General features: G+C 37.0%; 1 protein-coding gene; it reads right to left on the bottom strand.

Moving 5' to 3' along the window:
- Positions 1-13,951, bottom strand: part of Erich1 (glutamate-rich 1) — a gene marked incomplete at its 5' end in the record, with an annotated part of 52,793,804 nt that overhangs the window by 27,687,383 nt on the left and 25,092,470 nt on the right.

Genomic DNA, 13,951 nt, shown 5'->3' with positions numbered 1-13,951 from the left:
ATAACATGCCTGTTATATACATAAACCCACAGCTCCTGCATTTACTCACATAACAGTCATATAAGTCAAGACAATCACAAGTTCTAGCATCTTGGATGTCACTAATGATGCCAAACCTCTAACTGAGAAGACAATGACAGCTGATGATTCTGAGGAGGGCACCTTTCTTTGGGGGTTGGGATGCATTACTAGGTCGTCCAAGCCTCAGAGGCTGACAACAGACACATATGTGCATACAGACAGTACTAATTGTACTTAGTGGGCTATTTTAAACAGATATTAAGTTGAGAAGGAGATGGGGAATATGTTGGGAGGAGGAAAGAGGAGCTGGAAAGAGCAAGTGGGGGATAAATATGACAAACATACATTATATAGTCATATGAAAAATTTTAAACCTAAATCTTAAAAAGAAAAAATTCCAAGGAATGGGCTACTCCTTGGCTGTGGCAATGAATTAATAATCAGGATTCTTAAGAGGACTGAATCTCACATATGATATGAAAAAATTGAAATTGAAAAAAATCATTTATACAAAGTCCCATAGACACAGAAAACTAGTCTACCTCCACAGAAATCAGAAGGCTGCCTTTCTATATTAATTATATATTAATTAAATGTTAATTATCTAAAAGGAAAAAATAGGCAAATTTCAGGTGATAGAAAAGCTACTAGAAGAAGAAGTCAGCGTCCTTATTGATGTGGTCCCTGGTGAGTTATTCATGCTTCATTGGATAGCTTCACACTCACGCCCATGTAGGAAGTCCTGGTTAAATTCAGTGGGCCACCGAACAAAAACAAAAGCAGAGACATGAAAGTGGGGTAGGAAATTGATGACAGGACTGTAAGATTAATAGGAGGATAAGAGATGGTTGAGGGTTCTGACCAGATTATATGTATGTATAAAATCATCTTGATTGGAATAATGGTAGCGGGATTAGTTACGCTTCTATCACTCATCTTTCTCTTTAATTAGCTAACATTCACAATAACTGAGATCAAATTTATAACAAGGTGATACAGATGTTTAAATCAGGACAACATGAAACACTCATGTCAAGAAGCAAGAATTCCTTTCACATCTTCCAGAGAAACAATAAATGTTAAATGGCAAAGAAACAATAGCATTTAAGAGCATCAACAAATAACGAAAAATTTCATTCATGGTGTGATATGTCTCTTTGGTCTCTTCTATAAGATTTAATCATTGGCTGCTAATGGTTAATGAAAGAGTTAAAATGAGCAAAGCTCAGTATGAAGAAACTTCCAAATATTTCAGATTTTTCTACACTTTCCCAAGTATTTCACAGAGAAGCTAGATTTTGAAAATTCTGGATATAGACTATTTCTATGTCTTTCAGGCTACACTAGTGTCTCTATGTGGCCGTTATTCCATAGCAATTTTATTTGAGTCTTCACCTTAAGTTTTCCAGGGACTTAATTTACCTTATACAAGATGGAGGGAAACTAATGAAAGTATTTTTTTTGGTAGAGCTCTCCAGATAATCTACAATCCTGTGGTGATTTTTAAAGCACAAGCTACACATTAAAAAAATAATTTTAGCTCCATGAAATAACTTTGATGGTTATCCAAAGATAATTCTTTGTCCATCATGTAGCCAAATAAAGAGAACCATCAATTTCTCTGTCTCCACGGATTCTCATTCCTCTCCAAACAGTTGCTTTTGCTGTTTCAGGTTAAGGTAGGAGGGCTGAATATTGAACAAAGTTATTTACTAGGTACACGGGTAGACAGATTGCATTCTGAGCAAACTGGATGTGCAAATCACAGCTTTTCTGAATCCATCCTCCTATCCTTTTTCTCACTTTCCTTTCATCAGTAAGAATGTCTGTGCCATCCTTCTCCTCCATGAGCCACTTGTTCTTTTCTACAACTTTTCAGAATTTGAGAGTCAAACTACGGCAGCTCTCTCCATGAGTGGGAACACAGGACCTGAAGTAGTGGGCTTCAATGGCTTTTTCTTGCCATGTTCTATTGATCCATGAACTCAGACCTTGGCTGACAAGTGTAATATCATAAGAGATGGCAATGGGGTGAGATACTGAGGGGATCAGAAACGGAAAGTATAGTGGTAAAGACTAGAAAGTCTGCTTCTATTAGCTTCTAAAGCAGGGAGGTGTCTACATTTTACACTCATAAATTACAGATATATTTCCTTTCATAAATCATTTTATTTGTTTACATTTCACATCCCCTCTATCCCAATCCCCTTCCCTGTCTCCCCTTTGCTTCTATGAGGGTACTCCTCCAGCCACTCAGCATACTCCTGCATCAGTGCTCTAGCTTAGGTGGCTATGCTGGGTCATTGAACCTCCATAGAACTAAGGGCCTCCCTTCCCACTGATGTCAGGTAAGTCCGTCTTCTGCTACATATATATCTGGAGCCATGGATCACCCCATGCATACTCTTCGGTTGGTGGGTTAGTCTCTGGGAGCTCTGGGTGGTACGGTTAGTTGATATTGTTCTTCCTATGGGGTTGGTATTCCCTCAGTCAACTCCTTCAGACCTTCTCCTAGCTCTTCCATTGGGGTGCCAGTCCGATGGTTGGCTGTGAGTGTCTGCATCTGTCTTACTCAGGTGCTAGCAGAGCCTCTCAGACAACAGCCAGGTTCCTGTCTGCAATCACTTCTTGACATCCACAGTATTGTCTGGGTTCGATGCCTGCAGATGGGATGGATCCCAAAGAGAGGCAGTGTCTGAATGGCCTTTCCTTCAGTCTCTGTTTCATTTTTTTGTCCCTGACTTTCCTTTGGACAGGAACATTTCTGGGTTAAAAATATTGAGATGGGTGAGTGAAACCATCCCTCAACGGGGGGCTGGGCCTATCTTCTGGACATGTTCTCTACAGGTTCTATCTCCCCTTTGTTGGGTATTTCCGCTAAAGCCAACCTCATTCGGTCCTGGGAGCCTCTCGCTTCCCTGGCATCTGGGACTTGCTAGTGGCTACCCCTAGTTCCCCATCCCCCACTGCTGCAGCTATTTATTAGATTTCCTGACCATCTGTATGTCTGTCCCTTCTAATACTTGATGTGTCCCCCCTCCTTTCCTCCCTCTACCTCCTGTGATTATTTTGTTTGCCTTCTATGTATGATTGAAGCATATATATGATTTGGTTTTCCTTCTTCTTAAGCTCCATATGGTCTATGCGTAGTATCATGGGTACTCTGAACTTTCGCACTAATATCCACTTACCAGTGAGTACATACTATGTGTGTTCTTTTGTGCCTGGGCTACCTCACTCAGGATGATATTTTCTATTTGCCTGTAAATTTCATGAACTCACTGTTTTTAGTAGCTGAGTAGTACTCCATTGTGTAAATGTACCACATTTTCTGTGTCCATTCTTCTGTGGAGGAACATCTGGATTGTTTCCAGCTTCTGGCTATGATAAATAAGGCTGCAACGAACATAGTGGAGCATGTGTCCTTGTTGTACGTCGGAGCACCTTTTAAGTATATGCCCAGGAGTGGTATAGCTGGGTCCTCAGGTCCAATTTTCTGAGGAATCACCAGATTGATTTCCAAAGTGATTTTACCAGATTGCAGTCCCACCAGCAATGGAGGAGTGTTCATCTAACCAGCATTTGCTGTCACATGCATTTTTTGATCTTAGCCATTCTGATTGGTGAGTTGGAATCTCTGAGTCATTTTGATTTGCATTTTCCTGATGGCTAAGGATATCAAACATTTCTCTAAAGTCTTGTAATCTATTTCAAAAATGGATCCTCTTATAATAGGAAGATTCTGTTTCCTCCCCATTCTGATTTAGAAACAAATAATTTAAAAAACCCAAACAGTAGGTTTTGTCCAACTATACTCAAGGCCTGACCTAACTTGCTCACTGTTAGAATTCTGTCTCAAACTCAATTCTTTCTGTTATATGGCATTTTTAAACTGAAATTGCCTAAGACCTTTAATTTGACTTCCAATCAACAGTGTGTAAAATCTCACAATGACAAAAAATGTTGGCAGCTAGCATGGAAAAGTGAACATTGCTGGGACAAAAGGACAGACCTCACCCCTGAAAGTAATCAGACACTCTTCAAAGAAGACTGCTGAAAATCAAAGCGTGTACTGGCTGGGCAGAAACTCCACACCGACCATTTCTCCCAGAAGGTTAAAATTACACCAATTCAGTATTAGAGCTTTCAGTGCGGAGTTGATATTGAAGTGTGATATTTAATTCAATGTGATAGAATTATCCAGTCAATTAAATCCAAGGCTATGACTAATGTGAACTATACAAAGGACACTTGGTTTTATAAACGTCCTACTCAGAGAACATGCTTACTCATTCAAAGTGTTTGAAACATTCAGAAATGACTTGGTGGTGGGAGGGAGAAAAGGGGAAGGGAGAATGTGAGAGAGTTAAAAAGATAGAGAGAGAGAGACAGAGACAGAGACAGAGAGAGACAGAGACAGAGAGAGACAGAGAGAGAGAGAGAAAAGATTAAAAGAGAAATCTAGACCTCATATTTCTTTCTATAATTTTCTGTTGATTTTTGTCATCCATGATCAAAAAGCTGTTCTACCAGATGCATATCCATGAACTTGCCAGCAACAAACACATTTTTTTAAAAAAAAATCCAATGGATTTTTAATTGCCTAACACCTAAGTATCAATTCAAAAACACCTTGTAGGAAAAATAGTTAATATTTGTATGACTGATTTTAGTCTTATGAAACTGTGAAGAAGATCTAGCTATCTATCTGAGCACATGCTAGCCAGAGCCAATTTCAAGTCAGTCTTGGCTGCTGGGCAACACCAAGGGATATTACTGAAACTACACATAAGGGGAGAAACACATTTTACATATTTAAAAATGGTTATTAAACATATAATTAGATATTAGCCTAGGTATTAACAATGGTTATGAAATCTATACATTTACATTCTATATACATATGTGTGTGTGAGAGACAGACAGACAGACAGACAGAAAGACAAAGAGAGATCTATGTATTAGTAATCCAATTTACTCTATCCTATTCCAAAGATAATCAGGCTAGGAACACCATTACTATTTAATTTATCAGTAACAATTACTAATTTGAGTTTGAATAGAAATTTAAATACCTAGTATTTATTTAGATGGAAAAACTTGGAATGGAGTTAGCGTTTTCAGTTAGTTTATCCCAGACCATCTACATGACTACAGTATCAAAGGCAGAAATGAAATGTACATCCTATTGAATTCTTAGAGCAAGCTCAAAAGTATCATTACTTTTTCCATTTCCTCCCTGACAGTTGGCCTATGGTTCTCAATTTTTCTGTAGTCCCATTGATCTGGAGACTGATTTCTCATTAGACCTGCACAATGCCAAGGCAGCCTAAATTTCAAAGTGAATAGGGAGGAAGACCATGAGATCTCACCCAAGGATCTATTTGTAACGTGTGTCTACTGGAAAAGGAGAGTCTGTTGTTCAGAGACATAGCCCTGGTAGTTTTCCCATGCTCCAATGAATAGCTGTATACCAACACACTTGAACCACTAAATGGAGTTAAATGGACTCAATGGGTTTTAAGAGATAGATAGATGATAGATAGATAGATAGATAGATAGATAGATAGATAGATAGATAGATGATAGATGGAAAACATGATGTTGGGAGGCTGGCGGTGGTGGGAGATAGATGAATTCATTTGCCAAAATCCATTATACACGTGTAAAAAATTCTTAAACAACTTTTGAAAAATTAAAAACATTGCTGTAACATTGAGTCCTGAATATTCTGGCCAACCTCTTGTTCACACAAGGGAACTGAAATTTCATAGATGCTACCCAAATTTCAAAATATTCAGGACCAAGTCTCTCAAAGAACTTTCAACATGACACACTGGGTTAGGGGAACAGAGAAAATATTAGGGCTAGATTTTCTCGACTGTAACATTATGTAAAGAGCTTCTAGCTCCACCAAGAACTAAAAAACAGAACTATCATAATTTCTCCTGTCATGTCCCAGAATTTATACCATTGAGGTACATGAGAAAATATTGGGTATAAGTCATTTCATATATAATCCTTGGCATTTATTTTTTATTTAAAATACCTGTTGCTGCACAAATAGAACAGATATATTTTAATTAAAGAACAACATATATATCAGGCCCACCAATTTCTTCTTGGATTACTTTCCTCAGCCCATCACCAAACAATACAATTATCTTTCCCATACACAAACATTCTTAGAAATTTTATAGATCTTGTTTGCAATGTGTGCTTTTAACTAAGTCAGTTTTCCATATAACCTAAAATAAACTGAGAGTTAGGCTGTCATATTGTGTATAACATTGACCTCCCTTCCAGCAAACTCAGAAGTTCTTTAACCCTATGAAGAATTGCCACCCTTTCTTTGTTATTCAGTCCCTGAAGACATCAATGGGATACCTCCCTGGTGGTTCCCTTTGTAATCCACACTTAGGAGTCATCTGTCTTTAATTTTCTCCTTTTATTTCTCTCTCTAGTTTCAGCAAAATATCACCTGCCATTCAGATGACACTACAATAGTTGCAGTGTTGGGAAATACCAGTTTAAGAGTTTCCATATTTGAAATGCCCTCCTGGATTTATTCTTCTCCTCTGAGAAATGCTGTAAGTCCCAGAGCTGGTTACCTGTGTCCCTTATTGGTGAAGCTCTTCATAGTCAAAGGAGTCAGAGCTGGCAGTGAGGCACTATTACATCTATAGCAAAACAAAATAAAGAATGAAACGTGATATGGAGTACCACTTCTAATCTCACTTCTAATAATCTGCTGCATCCCAGTGTGCTGAGTTCATTTAGACCTCACTACAGACCAGTAAGAATATATCATCCTCATAACTGGCCAAAGTAAGGCATTAGAGCAGAAGAAGCCCAAGACATTGCACCAGTGTTACATAGGAACAACCAGGAGAGTTGACTTCGGAACGTGTTACTGAAAATACTTTTAGCTGCCCATGATAGTTTGTACTAGTCAATGTGGAAAAGACGCAGCATTGAGGAGCAAGAAGATTGAGAATGGGAAGACATTCTCAAGAGCACATCTGGGTACATCCCAGATTCTATGGTTGTTCAGAAAAGTCAGCATGAAGGAGACAGCAAGGACGAATGCTTTTGAGACTGTAAATTCATCTGATACAATCTAGGTGCACAAAAATACAGATGGCTGCATAATTTATAGTAGTCTATGTAAATGATTGGCAAAATAGCAAAAGCCCTTGGCTTTTGGGAAAATTGTCAGTATGGCTGCAGATGCTAAGATGTGCTCCCCAGACTAAATCAGGCGGGAGCCCTTGGGTGAATTACTACCATTCTGTGAATCACATCACAAACTTGTAAGCTATGCACTGTATTTTTATTTATTAAGCAGCCATGAAAGACAATGCCGCAGAGAATCCCCGAAGCACCAATAAACAATGCGAGAAAGCCCAACTGTTGTTTTGCTCACATTTCGGTTTCCCCACATGCCCTTCTTCCCAAACTGCAAAATCGCTATCCATCCCCATGTTGACTTTAACAAAACGTGATAATCTGTGGGGATCATTTTCTTTTACGAGCAGATAGCAATGAGGCTTGCTAGTTAAGTCTTCTTTCCATTGCTACACTCGAGCATTTAAATTGCACAGTTAAAGGGAATGAGCACTTAGTAATGCTTCTCTCTACATCAAACTGCTCTCTCCCATTATCTCAGAGACGACGTTTTATTCTGAGCTTCTCAAGGAAAGTAGAAAAGAATTTGTTACCTGTTTTCTTTCGTTAAATTCTTTTAATACCTTGGTTCTTCTAATCGTAGTCTAGCTGCCTTTTTTTGTGTGTGTTTTCATGCTTACTGTAAAAGATAAACAGCTCCTTGGAATTCTCAGCAGTGACACAGTCTGCCTGCTGGAATAAAACGAGCTGTCAAAATTAGAAAATTTAGTGCGTTTGTTTCTCTTATCATTCTTCTCTCAAATCCATGGTATCAGGTGTGCTGCTATGAGATTCTTTGCAAAACAGGAATGTTATGATTAGTCCATTTCACTCGTAACTCAGTGTATAACTTGCTCTTCTGACAAGTCAATGGCAGCCCATTGGAGGCATCGTTATTAAAAAGCAATGACTTAAAAAAACAAGCAGAGAATGAAACAAACAAAACAAACAAACAAACCATGTGAATGTTCAGTGACCCAGGCTTTGGAGCTCAGGATTTGCCTTCCCATTAATTCTCATTTCTAAGAAGGATTCACCCTCACAAATCTCAACTTGGATGCCACATCTCATTTACAGTTGAAGCACAGCAGTAAATTGGTCTATGCAGAGTTGAACAGCATTGATGGGGAATGGGAGTCTGTTGTTCCTGTCAACCCTTAGCTTGAGCAAGGAGCAACCAGAAAAAACATTTCACCATCCTCCTCCATGAAGAATGATAAAGCCCAGCAGAGGACATGTTTTCCCACTGCCTTCCCACCTATGCCCTAGAGCTCCATGTTATCCTAAATATTTTATCAGAGAAATTCAGATAAATACTGAATAGCTTACTGTTTCTAAAACTAAATATCTTTACAGAAATTGAAAAAAACCTAAGAGAATGGAGGTTTCTTTTCTTTAAAATCAGTTTAGAAAGCTTGAAAGCATACATATGATAATTTTCAGTAATTTGACCAAAATTGCATGAGTTTATATTTGGTATCTTAAGTATAGGCGAGATAGTGTTTTTCAGTAAGGAGAAAAAGGAAACTCACAGTTTCTCTTGCTCAAATAAGAATTCATGCTGCTTTCATTTCAATTTTGTCATATGTTTTGGTCATTTAAAAATACAGGTCAAATATCCAAGAAGTATATTAAGAGTAAGCCAAATATTTATTTAGTTACCAGTGTACATAATTGATACCATTCATATTTTATACTAAATCGAATTTATTGATCATATAACAAAATGTCAATATTCCTAAGCAATTGTTATTCAGTTAACTTGATTTTTTTAGTTTATACAATTAAATCATATCAAGTTTATGTGTAAACTTACCTGTAATTTTGTTTTGTTGCTTAATAATCTGTTTCTGAGAGTCATGTTAAATAATGACTTTCTTTCATACATGATGATCGTATTAGACACTAAGTTCTTCCCAAGTATTATTTTTGTAAAAGTACAGATATTAAAAAATTATTGTGCATGTGGTAAGAATTTCTTCAGGTGGTAACACAAGGAGGATTCTCATGTTTGCAGGTGATCCACATGTTTCCCACTGCTAGGTCATGCCAAACTTCGCCCCATAAATCTGCTAACTAATGAGCTTTTCAGTCCTGCAAACACACCATAAGATTTGAAATGTCTTTTCAGTATGTCCATGTCAAGGGTCAATCATGATTTGACATTCATGTATGAGCCAATCTTGATGAAATTCTAGTATGCTACCTGTTCATACTTTTGCACATTTTCTGTGAATTTCTCTCTTTATATATTTAATTTTATGTGTTTTGGAACTATGGAAAAATGATAATGTTTTAGAATAATTTAAGTGTTTGAAAACATTTCTCCACTCAACTCCAAGTTTTTTCAATGGTCACCTAGGACACTGACCTAGGTGTTTGGTCATTTCTCTGTTGGCAAACATAAGAGGACAGTAAGCTTTACTAATTTAAACTACCAATCTTGGAAAGTAGCCTTCACTCCAGCTCTGTTTTGCAATGGATTTTTCACTCTGATATATTGGATAATTGCCTAATCCATCTTGAACATGTAGACAAGATTTTGTCAAACCAAGATGCTTAAATGTCTTTTAAAGAAAGCTTCTCATAAGCTAATTATATGTCATAAGTCATTAACTGTGGTCATCACCTAACACATTCTAAGGAAGGGACATTCTAGGAGAATCTATAGGGGACTCTTTTTCTTAAATAAAATTCTAAAATTTCAACTTATGCTGAAAATATAGAAACAATATAACAATATTTAATCAATCTTTACCAAAATCATCTTAAAGATAAAATTTTAGCTCTAATTCTGTGAGAGGTAATTCCTTGTGAGAATAAGTAACCCCTCAATGTGCCATAGGTCTCCAAGAATTGTTATTTTATATTCAATCTCCTTACCTTACTTAGTGAGATAAAGACAACTGTAAATGGAGATAACGCTTTGATGGAATGATTTAAAACATATGACATTTTTCATTTCTTTACTGATTTCAATTATTGGAGCTTTCTAATATTTTCATGCTTACAAGTGACACAACAAAATATAGATAGATATATTGTTAACACACACACACACACACACACACACACACACACCCCAAATGTAGACAATGTTTAACTTACAAAGGTGAAAATATCTCATAGGCATTACTTAATTTCATTTCATTCTCTGAAAGGAATGAAACTGTAATAAGCCCTATAATCTTTAGAACATTTTATTTACTTGTGTAAATACCTATGCAACTGGATGTGAAATTCAAACATACAGACTATAATTTCTCTTAATTTACATAAAATGTATATGACTATTTCTACTAATTATTTCCGTGTTATATCAGTGTCTTCGTCAGAGTTTGTACCATGCACAAAACATCATGACCAAGAAGCAAGTTGGGAAGGAAAGGTTTATTCAGCTTACACTTCCACATTGCTGTTCATCACCAAAGGAAGTCAGGAGAGGAACTCAGGCAGGTCAGGAACTTGGAGGCAGGAGCTGATGCAGAAGCCATGGAGGGGTGCTGCTTACTGGCTTGCTTCCCCTGGCTTGCTCAGCTTGCTTTCTTATAGAACCCAGAACTACTAGCCTAGGGATAGCAATACCCACAATGATCCCTCCTGCCCTTACTCACTAATTGAGAAAATGCCTTATAGCTGGTCTCATAGAAGCATTTCCTCAAGGGAGGCTCCTTTCTCTGTGATAACTCTAGCTTCTGTCAAGTGGCCACACAAAACCAGTCAGTACCATCAGGATAAATATATTTCCATAATTGTGCATTCAGATATTTCATGCACATGCCACACAATCATTATTTGGGATGATTTGGGATGCTATGTAACCATCCCATCACTGATGGGATGCATAATATTTATATAAAGTTCTATCTGTTTTCCTCATATATGTTCTTTGTCCGTATAAATGCCTTATAAATCCTTATGAATGCCTCCTTTTAAACAATATCAGAGTCAGCAATATCAGAGAACGAAATTGGAACCAAAGTTCTATACCTTTACACTATTGTGTCGGCAAAATAAAACAGACCCACTGTCCAGGTGCTGCCAATCTTCTTCCTCAACCTACACAGAAGCAGATTTACCTAGTCTCGCTCTTGAGCTAGGTCTCATGTCCAAATACTGTCTTTCTCCATGTTCTCCTGCCTGGATAAGATCCTGAAGTATTCTTTCTTCTACCCTCTGAGTTGACTAATCCATGTTGCAATTCGGGACTTACACAATAGGAGGACCTTTCTTAAATTGTCTAATTACATGTTGACTGAAATCTCCTATTCGATACACAATTGGTTCAAAATTATTGAACTACAGGAACCGTGTTAAAATGAATTATCAGCCAGAAATGGTTTGTAAGGACAATATATATGTCCCATTTAATCAGATGCTACAGTTATGTAAATTCTGATGCAATCCTTCATGGATGTTATGGGAGTAACTAACTGTGTTCTGAACAAATCGAAGTCTTTCAACCTAAGACAGAGCTTATGCTTGGTGCTGTTAATTAATCCAAGAACTTGGGGCTGGATAGGTCAGAGGTCCTAATCAGTAACCTACTACTATTATGTGGCTGAATGAACATAGCCTCAAACTGTATTCTAAATACTTATCTTCAAACCCATAGACTGAAGAGCTCTTGACCTTAAGTGGGTTCTTTGTTCAGTACATGGCAATCAGAACAGAGACTCACAACAGATATGAGAGTGTGGAGTGCTCTGGACTAAATGGAACATTTATGTCATATTTCCTTTCTCAAGGATGATCAATGGACGAAGGGCAAAAATATTTCAAGAGCCACATGTTTCTGAAGCCTGCTGAAATACAGTTTTCCAGTAAGGGGAGGAGCACTGTATATAACCTCAAGGGGTTGTGAATAAATGCACAAAAAATGAGTAAGACTGGGCCAAAATTCTGTATAAATTTGAGAATGGCTAATGAAATCCCACCTATGCTTCACAATACAAACAATGGCCCTACGCACATACAAGGAGCAGTAATCAGAATACAGAATGAGTGGGTTTAAAAGGAAAAAAAAACATGAAGCTGGGAGGGAGAAAACTTAGGGTAGGGTGTAGGTATACGAAAAATTAAAGGGAAGTGAGTGGGAATTAAAATACATTACATACAAGTATGAAATTCTTAAGCATTAAAAATAAATTTACAGAAAAAGGAAGACACACTTAATGATAATGATAACAATAACATTATTATTTAAAAGAAATGCATAGAAATAATGTATTATTCATCTGACTCACACATTAATATTTTTATTGTCAATTCTTTTGTATTATATAAAATACCTTATGTGATATACTGTAATCTTATAACCTAACATCATCTACTTAGACAATTTATTAAGTGCTAGATATTTAATTTATTTCAGCATTTTCATCCCCTAATGTTAAAATTATTTCAGGAATCATTTTTAATCTATACTCAAAATGTAAAGGCTAGAACTAGAGCTGGCTCAGCAGCTAAGAGCAGTCCTGTGCTCAATTCCCAGCTCCCAAGTCCACTGCCTCTAACACCAGCTACAAGAGACCTTATTCCCTCTTCAGTACTCCAAGGATACCAACAAACTTGTGCGCATATACATACATAGACATACAGACAAGCATAATTTATATGTTTTTAGAAGTGTAAATGGGGAGGTAAAGGGAAGAGAGAAGAGAGTAAAGAAATATGGGGAAGGATAACTGAAATAAGGAGGGCCATTGGAGGGGTAATATGGAAACCTAGTACAGGAGAAGTTTCCTAAAATATTCACATAACTAAAGGGAATCCAAATAAAATTGCCAAATAATGGGGGAGAGAGAGCCCCAACTGGATATCTTTGTCACCAAATGAATCTTCCAGCCTGGTAATAGTGTATGGTATCAAGTTGTTGGCCAAAGGGGTCCCAGAAGAACCTCTAAACTGCCAAGGCTGTTATCAAGGCTATTGTTGCCCTCCACAAAGAGACCACCAGACCCTATTGCTAAAGTCAATGGCGAAGTTGAGTCATTTGTTGTTGTTGGAAACCATTTAATTACTGCTTCTTTTTCACTAAGAGGCATAGGTCTGCTTAAATTGCTTATCTAATCTTGATTTAACTTGGGTAAGCGATTATATATATATCAAGAAAATATCCATTTCTTTTGTATTCTTCCAATATGATAGAATACAGATGTTTTAAGTATTTCCTTATTGTTCTCTGGATTTCTTTAGTATCTGTTGTCATGTCCCCCTTTCCATTTCTTATTTTGTTAATTCACGTATCCTTCATCAGCCTTTTAGATAATCTAACTAAGGGCTTGTCCATTTTATTGATCTCAGCCTGAGCTTGAATTTTTGCTGTATATTCTTTGGAGGTGTTGTTTCTTTTTTTTATCTTCTAGAACTCTTAGGTGTCCTCTGAACTTACTAAAATAAGATCTCTCCAATTTCTTTATATAACCACTCAGTGTTGTGAATATTAGCTATTAGAACCACATTGTGTTCTGCAAGTCTGTGTATGTTATGCTTTTATTTCATTCAATTCTAAAACATTTCATATTTTCTTTCTTAATTTCTGCCTTGACCCATGCTAATTCAGTAGTAAGTTTCAGTTTCTATCAGTTTGTAAGCATTCTGTTGTTTCTGTAGTTGCTAATATACACCTTTAATTCATGATGGTCCTGTAGGATTCAGGAAGTTGTTTTACTTTTCTTGTATCTGTTGAGACTGCCTTTTGTTTGAGTATGTCATCAATTTTGGAGAAAGTGTCAGGGGCTGCTATGAAGAAAGTATATTC

This window comes from Rattus norvegicus, chromosome 16 (genome assembly GCF_021556685.1).
Source record: "Rattus norvegicus strain SHRSP/BbbUtx chromosome 16, alternate assembly SHRSP_T2T, whole genome shotgun sequence".
Classification (NCBI taxonomy): Eukaryota; Metazoa; Chordata; class Mammalia; order Rodentia; family Muridae; genus Rattus; species Rattus norvegicus.
This window is presented reverse-complemented; position numbering and strand designations above follow the sequence as displayed.